Raw genomic sequence first — 10,509 nt, 5'->3', positions numbered from 1 at the left:
GCCCGCTTGGACAGCTTCCAAGGCCGCCAGGCCTCCGCTGCCACTGAGGGCAGGCCTGCACCACAGGCAAGTTTGCTCATGGTCTTGGGCCTCCGCAGCTTCTGCTTCTGTGGGTGGGCTCGTGCAGGCCCACTCAGACCGCTTCCACCCGCTTGGACCGCTTTGGCCTCTGCGGCTGCAGAGGGTGGGTCCACATCGCCAGGGGTGTTCCGCGTCAGCTTAGACCTCCTCAGCAGCCACCATGGCTCCCAATTCCATGGCCAGATTTGTGCAAGCCCACTCGGACCACCCCCAAGGTCGCCGGGCTTCCGCTGCCGCTGAGGGCGTGCCGCACCATGGGTGGATTTGCGCGCGGGCCCTGACCTCCACACTGGCTGCCACAGCTTCCACTCTTGCTGACGGGCTTGCCTGCGCTTGCGCGGACCCCCGACCCTGCCAAGAGTGGACCCATGCCACAGGCAGGACTGTGTGCTTTGCCCAGAACTCTACCGTGGCTGCCGTGGTTTCCGCCTCCCTGGGCCGGCTCTTATGTACTCGCTCGGGACTGCCCTGGCCTCCACAGCCACACCCTGCCACTTCCAGCCAGCTAGCCCACTTCCGGGAGCTCTCAGCAGTGCGGGGTGTGGTGTAGATTAGACCTCTGCACTCACTATTTGTGTCCCTAAGGTGCTGCCTGCCTCTAAGCGCCTTTGTTCTAAGTGGGGCAGGAGAGCCTCCAGTGGATGTTTCTTCCCTTTGCTTCTGTTGCTGCTCCAAGGAAAAATGTTCACTTTAGATTTGGGGAGTGACTCAGCCCAGGGGTTAGGGTGATCATCTCTCCAAGTGTCTCCCCCTGTGCCTCCGATACCACTCCCCTGGCAACTCCATTCCCCTCTGTGCTCCCAGCTCCTGGAGCCCCGGGAAAGTGGCTGTGAGCGAGCCTCTCTGTGCAGTCCCTTTAATGCAGAGCCTGGGTCCAAGAGTTCTGCCTCCTTCTCTCAAACAGTGTCTAGGCTCTTTTCTCAGCCAAATATAGTCTGTAAGCCCCTTCCAGGCTCCAGAGCTCTAGGCTAGGATTCTGGTTTGGGGGCTGAAGACCCCACAACTTGCCAGGCAACCCTCCCCATCACAAAAGTACCTCCCGGTTGCCACTCACTCCCAGGAATGGGACAGCCCTTTCTGCATCTCTGCCTTTCCTACCAGTCTCAGTGTGGCTTCTTTGGTGGTCCTCGGCTATAGAATCTTCTTAGTTTAGTCCAAATTTGGTCTTTCAAGATGATTGTTCTCCGAATTAAGTTGTAATCCACCTTGGTTCTGGGAAATGGGAATTGGGGCATCCACCTACTCTGTGGCCATCTTGTCTCCTCTCCAGAAGTTGTTAATTCTCTTCTTTCCTTTACAATGTATTTACCAAGTGAAGAAGTTAGCATGTAGTTTCATTTGAATCAAATGCAGACTTTGAAACAATATTAACCATGGCGCCCCCAACAAACTTGAAGAAATAAGAATTCAACTAACCATGGATGAGTACATACAGTCATCCTTCCATATCTGTGGGTTTTGCATCAGCAGAGTCAACCAACTGCAGATTAAAATATATTTTTTAAAATGTAACATTGTTGCTGATGTTTACTATGTAAGTAGGCCTAAGATGGTTGTGTTTATACTGAACATGTAAGGACTTTTTTTCTTGTCATTATTCCCTAAGCAATAAGTATTACAAGTATTTACATATCACTTACATTGTATTAGGTATTATAAGTAATCTAGATGCTTTAAAGCACTGGTCCCCAACCCCCGGCCGTGGACCAGTACTGGTCCGTGGGCCATTTGGTACCGGTCCACAGAGAAAGAATAAATAACTTACATTATTTCTGTTTTATTTATATTTAAGTCTGAACGATGTTTTACTTTTTAAAAATGACCAGATTCCCTCTGTTACATCCATCTAAGACTCACTCTTGACGCTTATCTCGGTCATGTGATACATTTATCCATCCCACCCTAAAGGCCGGTTCGTGAAAATATTTTCTGACATTAAATCGGTAGGTGGCCCAAAAAAGGTTGGGGACCACTGCTTTAAAGTACACAGGAGGATGTGTGCAGGTTATATGCACAGTGTGACATTTTATACAACCTTTTATACAAGGGACTTGAACATGCATGTATTTTGCTATCTGTGGGGGGTTCTGGAACCAATCCCTTATGGGTATTGAGGGATAACTGGATAATAGTGACTTTTGCTAACTTTATGAAATTATTATTATCCAAATCTCCTTCTTCCATGGCATTCATATACAGTCTCCTCTAATTACTGGATATGTTTATCAGGTGCAGTTTTATTAAATAAAGAAATACTGAATATATTTTCTTTGCATATTTCAGTTCCCTTCCACTCCAGGCAACCTGCAGTTAGCAGCCAAAGCAATAATAAAAGGAGCTTAGAAAGAACAATCAAAGATGTGTGAATTATGTGTATAACTGAACTTAATTAAGTCCCTTTGCTAAGACAAATGGAAGAGTTAGCAGTTACACTCTTTAGCTGCTCATATTGAGCTCCCAGTGGAACTTCCTGAAGGAAACTGTGAAAGGTGGAAATTCTTCCCTGGGCAACTCTGCTAAAGTTCAACTCTGAAACGGCTTAAACCACATCCCGGGCACAGTTTTCAACCCTTGTTTGTGGGATAGCTGTGTCACTAAACTAAATTATTTGTGGTTAATCAGCCTAACCCATAAAATTACTGAACTCTTTAATATATCAATTTGGTGGATATTTTGGCAAATCAAAAAGTATTTCTTATATATCTATTTTCTTGATTTCTCATCTTTCCCTTTAAAATTAAAAAATATTTTTCCACAAAACCTCTTACTATCCCCCAAAATGTATTTTTCTGTAGAATTTTAGATCCCTCTTTGTTTGATTCAGGAAGTCCCTGTGATTGTTACCTGGGTGGGTGGGTTAGCTCATTTTTCAGCTAATGCAGCCCAGTGTTGATACCAAAAACTTTCACTGCTTAAAATGTGGCATTTTGCAGGGTGTTACTGACCTTTTGTTACAGCCCTAAAAGCAAACAATGCATTGTTTTCTAGGTCAAAATTACTTTATTCATGCACCAGGGCATAGAAGTATGCCCTCTCAATCAGACACTTGCCTAAGTTTTGTTTGTTTGTTTGTTTTTGTATTTTTCCAAAATGAGAAGCAGAGAGGCAGTCAGACAGACTCCCGCATGTACCTGACCGGGATCCACCCAGCATGCCCACCAGAGGGCAATGCTCAGCCAATCTGGGGCGTTGCTCCATTGCAACTGGAGCCATTTTTTTTTAGAGCTTGAGGCGGAGGCCATGGAGCCATCCTCAGTGCCCAGGCCAACTTTGTTTCAATGGAGCCTTGGCTGCAGGAGGGAAGAGAGAGATGGAGAGAAAAGAGAGGGGGAAGGGTAGAGAAGCAGATGGGCATGTCTCCTGTGTGCCCTGGCCGGGAATCAAACCTGGGACTTCCACACGCCGGGCCGACGCTCTGCCGCTGAGCCAACTGGCCAGGGCCTAGTTTTTTGTGTGTGTGTGGAGGATTTTGATTTGGTTCACAGATGCCCATCTCCCAGCAGTAGCCAAGGTGGGGTGGCACTCTATCTGAGTGACCAATAGCTTAAGCCTCTCAACTTTCATAACAGAAATGCAGATATGACATCCAGAAGTATCATATATGACATACATTTATATGACATACAGAGTGATATTATCATTGTCTTTAATCAGCAGTCATTGCTTTAAATCTTTTGCCAGCGAGTGCATACTTGAATCACCTATCCAGATATGACTCTTATGGATGCTTCTTCCCTACTTTCTTTGTTTCCTTTTTAGTGAAAGAATCCTAATTACTAAACATCTTGGCTTCTCTCTGCCCTTATTGTGCAATATTTCTGGGGAGTTTGGAAGGAGAAACTGAATATGAGTAGGTTCCTTTACTTTCATTTGGGAAAAAAGCAAATATTCTTTTCTGTTTTTCCTAAGCCCTTTGAGGCGGGTCTTTCCTGATCTGCTGTTGCCTGACACCATGTGGATTTGTCAATCTATTTCTGGGATTCAATAGTGGGAGGTCCACTTGTTTATACTTAGAGGCCACAATTTTCAAAATCAGCCTGTGAGTAATGAAGGTGACATCTGTGACCTTCATCTGCTGACTGATACATTTTATGTTTCAGTCAATTCTGAATATGGTTGGTAAAAAATGGTGTCATTTATTGGACATCTAATACCTACTGACTACTAAAGCCTAACTAAGAAAAGTTATATTTAATAAAGACAGACTCCCAAACCATCCACTCATTCCTTAAGGTTGAAAGGTTTGGGCTTAGAGTCATGCTGTATGAGTACATATCTAGAGCATATTAATGTAGACCCTCTCGGAATTGCCTTCATTGAGCCAAACATTTAACATTGGTTTTTACTGAAAGTTACTATGAGAACGGGCTATGTAAAATGGCATCTGTATCTGTCGACTGTTGATAAACCCATTATCTGTAATATGCCTGTTGCTCAATGCTCCACTTGTTTATTCCATGTGGTAAATTTATTTTAGAATTTAGAAGCAGGAGAATATTGTCTTTATTCAAAAATTGTTGGCCCTGGCCAGTTGGCTCAGCGGTAGAGCGTCGGCCTGGCGTGCGGGGGACCTGGGTTCGATTCCTGGCCAGGGCACATAGGAGAGGCGCCCATTTGCTTCTCCACCCCGCCCCCCTCCTTCCTCTCTGTCTCTCTCTTCCCCTCCCGCAGCCAAGGCTCCATTGGAGCAAAGATGGCCCGGGCGCTGGGGATGGCTCCTTGGCCTCTGCCCCAGGTGCTAGAGTGGCTCTGGTCGTAGCGGAGCGACGCCCTGGAGGGGCAGAGCATTGCCCCCTGGTGGGCAGAGCGTCGCCCCTGGTGGGTGTGCCAGGTGGATCCTGGTCGGGCGCATGCGGGAGTCTGTCTGGCTGTCTCTCCCCGTTTCTAGCTTCAGAAAAATACAAAAAAAGGGAAAAAAAAATTGTCAGGGTTAGCCCTGCCTGTGGTGGTGCAGTGGATAGAGCAGTGACTTGGTATGCTGAGGTTGCCGGTTCAAATCCCTGGGCTGGCCTGGTGAAGGCACATATGACAAGCAATAATGAACAACTAGAGTGAAACAACTATGAGCTGATACTTCTCGCTACCTGCCTCTGTAAAATCAATCAATAAGATATATATATTTTTTAAAAATTGTCATGTTTATTCAGCAAGGTAAAGAAAACTGTGTAAGCTGTAATATTTTTCTCTTGGGATTTCATTCAGGGAATTCCTGGTCCAGTGTAATGCTCAAGCACAATGACTACAATAGCCTACATGAACATTATTTTTGCTTCATTCTTTTCATAGCTTTAATATCTAGTTTCCATTTAAATAATATGCACACAATCAGTTTTGTAGGCCATTCTAAACTCTTTAAAATATGAATAAGGGGCCCTGGCTGGTTGGCTCAGCAGTAGAGCGTCAGCCTGGCGTGCGGGGGACCCGGGTTCGATTCCCGGCCAGGGCACATAGGAGAAGCGCCCATTTGCTTCTCCACCCCCCCCCCTCCTTCTTCTCTGTCTCTCTCTTCCCCTCCCGCAGCCAAGGCTCCATTGGAGCAAAGATGGCCCAGGCGCTGGGGATGGCTCCTTGGCCTCTGCCCCAGGCGCTAGAATGGCTCTGGTTGCAGCAGAGCGACGCCCCCTGGTGGGCAGAGCATCGCCCCTGGTGGGTTGCCGGGTGGATCCCGGTCGGGCGCATGTGGGAGTCTGTCTGACTGTCTCTCTCTGTTTCCAGCTTCAGAAAAATTCAAAAAAATATATATATATGAATAAGGCACAATTAAAGTTGTGTAACACAGAGAAATGGAAGCAAATAATTTTTAGTTTTCCATCCAGCATATAAGGAGCTTGAAATCATCGCTCCTGACCTCACAATAAAAAAAAACCCTGAACATATTAAAAATCAACAACTCATCTCAGATCCACCAGAGAATTGAGATCACAAGGCAAAGTACACTTTCCAAAATTGGAGCAAGAGATAGGCAAATAGAGAGACTGCAACATATCGCAGCAAAAGCCCAGGAGCGGAAGCTTCCACAAAAACCAGTAGGAGGGTAGGAAAATTTAATCTGTAATTAATTAATTGCTAGAGGCTCAGTGTGGACAAGTTTGAGAGATAAAAATTCCAGGAGAATCCAGTTTTGGGGAGGCCTCTACACTGTTGTGAATTTTACATCTAAGAGCTTTACCTGACTCTCTCAGGAACATGGCGGGGGGGGGGGGGGGATCTCCTGCTTCTGGCAAAAGTAGCCCTTGTGAAATAGGCTCAGATAATTCTCAATTCTTCTTCTAACAAGACCTGCCCTCAAGAGAAACTATTTTTCCAGGGCAGTTTTACCTGAGTTTAACCAATATAGGGAAGGGAAATACTCAATTCCTGCTCACTCTAGCTTTTCTATCTCACTTTCAGGGGAAGCAAAACAAAACTGAATAAGGATTACATCCCCAAGATAGTCTCACTAAAAAGCTGAGACCTAATCATAGAATTATAAAATGTTTTTCCTCCCCCACTACCTTACTGCCTCATCAATAGAGCTCCTGTACAATAACAGAGAAATACAACAACAATAACTGCACATCTCAGACATTTTTAAAAAAGAAATCTTTAGGAAAACCTAAGGAAACAGCAGAGACAAAAACAAAGACACCAGAGGAATTTTCTTTCCTTTGATTCCTACAGCTACCGCAAGCAGGAAACAGAGCCTAACCCCTAGGCAGATAAATATAAAATCTCACTATAAAGGTGTATTTACCTCAATCCCTTCTACACAGTACATCATGTCTGGCTTTCAGCAACAACAACTGCTCTGGTTTCTCTTCAGATGGTATAAATCTTTCGCCTTTTACTAAATTTCCAACTTCAGAGAAATACAAAAAAGAAAAAAAATTAAAAACAGTTTGAAGAGACAGAGAAAGCATCAGAACCAAACTCAGGTATGGCAGATGTTTCAGATTGTGAATTTAAAACAACTGGGAATAATATGCTAAAAGTTTTAATGGAAAAGCTGAAAAGAACAGATAGTTAATGTAAGGAGAAATTAAGTACTAACCTAACTTCAGTCTATTTTCACTTCTAGCCAGTCTAACTAGGAAAATAAGATAGAAGACACAAGTTAGTATTGTCAGAAATGAGCCATTTCTACTGATCCTAGGGACATTAAAAAGATAATTAAAGGCCCTGGCCGGTTGGCTCAGCGGTAGAGCGTCGGCCTGGCGTGCGGGGGACCCGGGTTTGATTCCCGGTCAGGGCACATAGGAGAGGCGCCCATTTGCTTCTCCACCCCCCCCCCCCTTCCTCTCTGTCTCTCTCTTCCCCTCCCGCAGCCAAGGCTCCATTGGAGCAAAGATGGCCCGGGCGCTGGGGATGGCTCCTTGGCCTCTGCCCCAGGCGCTAGAGTGGGTCTGGTTGCGGCAGAGCAACGCCCTGGAGGGGCAGAGCATCGCCCCCTGGTGGGCAGAGCATCGCCCCTGGTGGGCGTGCCAGGTGGATCCCGGTCGGGTGCATGCGGGAGTCTGTCTGACTGTCTCTCCCCGTTTCCAGCTTCAGGAAAAAAAAAAAAAAAAGATAATTAAACCCTGGATCCTCTGCACTTGTAGTGGCCCTCCTTCCCCTTCCTTACACAAATGTTTTCTCCAGGATCACCTCCAAAAAAGACACTCATCTTAGCTATGTGCTGTGTGAACAGTTGAGCAGATTTGTTGGATTTGGTATTGGACTTGTAAATCTCTGGACAGAAAATGAACTGGCTCAGCCTTGCATTGTTCTACACCACAATGTCAGGTTAATGACCATGCTTGGCGTTATCATCTCACTCCATTTACAATTATCAATATTATGTACAACTTCAACAAAACTCAGGGACCAAGGGACCTTTGGAAAGGAATGGGAAGGACATTTACTGTCCAGGAAGTCACACTTGGAACAGTGATGATCAGTGAATTTACAGCTTGACCAAGAGAGTTTTTACATAAGTGGAATCCTAAACAAAGAGAACACCTTTTACTGAAATCATTGTGAATTGGAAATCCCCCAATGTGCTGGCACCCACTGTGGGGGCATTTCAGGACATTATTACTTAGTAATGTCCCATTCACCGTGAAAACCACTACTTGGCAGGACCTGGCCCATAAGGTAGCTTAATTTATTTGGTGGCAATACCTTTTTATGCAGCAAGTCTAATTGAAACATTATAGAGTGGGGAAATTTGAGATAATGCTAGAATTTTGAAATGTGTTAAAGAAGGCGTTGGAAGAGTGATAGGCATGGGAGTGCCTCACAGCAAATGACTACTTCCTCTTTTCTCCTTGGTCTTCCCTACAGCGCTGCCTGGGTTCTTCATTATATCATCACCTCAATCATCCAGACATTGTCCCACTAATTCTAAAGACAGAGACTTATTATTATAAGTCTGAGAGCACTACCCCAGTGCAGAGTATGTTGGATGCTTATTTTCCAGAACTTATTCATAACTTTGCTGCCAGTCTTGGCTCTGATGTTACACTTTATGTTTGGCAAACAGTTTTGCATCACCTTCACATTTAATGGACATGCACAATAACTGACAATACAAACCTTGGCTGTGAAATGCTTCCAATTAATATGCAGCATGAGAGAATGAGAGACTGTATTCACATCATAAAGCAGGAGAAAAAAATGCTTGGTTTTTATAAAGGGTTTAGTGCTGTGTAATAATACACACTGCATGCAGCTGATTTATAGATACCAAAATTATTTACTCTATACCTCTTCAAAATAGCGTTTGAGCCTGACCTGTGGTGGCACAGTGGATAAAGCGTCGACCTGGAAATGCTGAGGTTGCTGGTTCGAAACCCTGGGCTTGCCTGGTCAAGGCACATATGGGAGTTGATGCTTCCAGCTCCTCCCCCCTTCTCTCTCTCTATCTCTCCTCTCTCTCTCTCTCTCTCTCTCTCTGTCTCTCCCTCTCCTCTCTAAAAATGAATAAATAAAAAATAAATAAAAAGAAAATTGTAGCAGGAATTCTTTAAAAAAATAGCGTTTGAGATTTAAGTCCTTGATTAGTCTAAAATACATAATCTGGATACTTTGTTATGAAATTATGAAGGATAACAATGAATACTGGAGGAAAAAAGGATTAGAAAATAAAACTAGTAGAAAAAGCCCAGGCTGATTATATTGATATCAACTCTTTTTTTCAAAGGCATTGGTACCTATTTTGGATCAAAAGTATTTCAAATTTGAAAACTCAATAAAAATAACACTCATAAATTAGATTCTAGATAGTGTTGCATACATGTTGAACTAAAAATGATCTTAAGTATAAGCAAAAATTTGTCAGCAAACATAAAACAACATTTCACACAACTGATTTTATTCCCTCTGACTAGAATGTTTATTTATTTATTTATTTATTTATTTATTTATTTATTTATTTATTTTGTGTGTGTGTGTGTGTGTATGTGTGACAAGAGACAGAGGGATAGTTAGGGACAGACAGACAAGAAGGGAGAGAGATGAGAAGCATCAATTTTTTGTTGCAGCGCCTTAGTTGTTCATTGATTGCTTTCTCATTTGTGCCTTGACCAGGGGGCCTACAGCAGAGCAAGTGACCCCTTGCACAAGCCAGCAACCTGGTGAACCTTGTTCGAACCAGATGAGCCCATGCTCAAGCTGGCGACCTTGGGGTTTTGAACCTGGGTCCTCTGTGTCCCAATCCAACGCTCTATCCACTGCACCACCGCCTGGTCAAGCTGACTTTAATATTTATTATTTGCTTATTTCACCTTCTTAATTGAAATGAGTATGTCATTCTTAATATAGTGTATATTATCAAGAAGTTATAGTTTACCTTTAAGCAAATAAATTATGTCACCACTGATAATGATGAAAAGGATTAGATTTGGCGATCTATAATCAGAAGCCAAAGTTCTGAATTGTTTTGTCCCTATTTACCTTTCTAATGACTGTATACTTTTTATATAAAAAGCCATTTAGGTACATACAAAAAACTTGGAAAGGCCCTGGCCGGTTGGCTCAGTGGTAGAGCGTCAGCCTGGCGTGCAGAAGTCCCGGGTTCGATTCCCAGACAGGGCACACAGGAGAGGCGCCCATCTGCCTCTCCACCCCTCCCCCTCTCCTTCCTCTCTGTCTCTCTCTTCCCCTCCTGCAGCCAAGGCTCCATTGGAGCAAAGATGGCCCGGGCACTGGGGATGGCTCCTTGGCCTCTGCCCCAGGCACTAGAGTGGCTCTGGTCACCAAAGAGTGACACCCCGGAGGGGCAGAGCATCACCCCTGGTGGGCAGAGCATCGCCCCTGGTCGGCGTGCTGGGTGGATCCCGGTGGGGTGCATGCGGGAGTCTGTCTGACTGTCTCTCCTGGTTTCCAGCTTCAGAAAAATACAAAAAAAACCACACACACACAAAAAAACACACACACACAAACTTGGAAATTCTTTCACCCTTAAAAATT

General features: G+C 44.5%; 1 pseudogene; it reads left to right on the top strand.

The window, feature by feature from the left end:
- The first annotated feature begins 241 nt into the window (after positions 1–241).
- Positions 242–8,825, top strand: LOC136406560 (mitochondrial outer membrane protein SLC25A46-like; annotated as a pseudogene).
- Positions 8,826–10,509: the final 1,684 nt, after the last annotated feature.

This window comes from Saccopteryx leptura, chromosome 5, assembly GCF_036850995.1.
Source record: "Saccopteryx leptura isolate mSacLep1 chromosome 5, mSacLep1_pri_phased_curated, whole genome shotgun sequence".
NCBI lineage: Eukaryota > Metazoa > Chordata > Mammalia > Chiroptera > Emballonuridae > Saccopteryx > Saccopteryx leptura.
The sequence above is the reverse complement of the archived record's forward strand: the minus strand, read 5'-3'. Positions and strand labels throughout refer to the sequence as shown.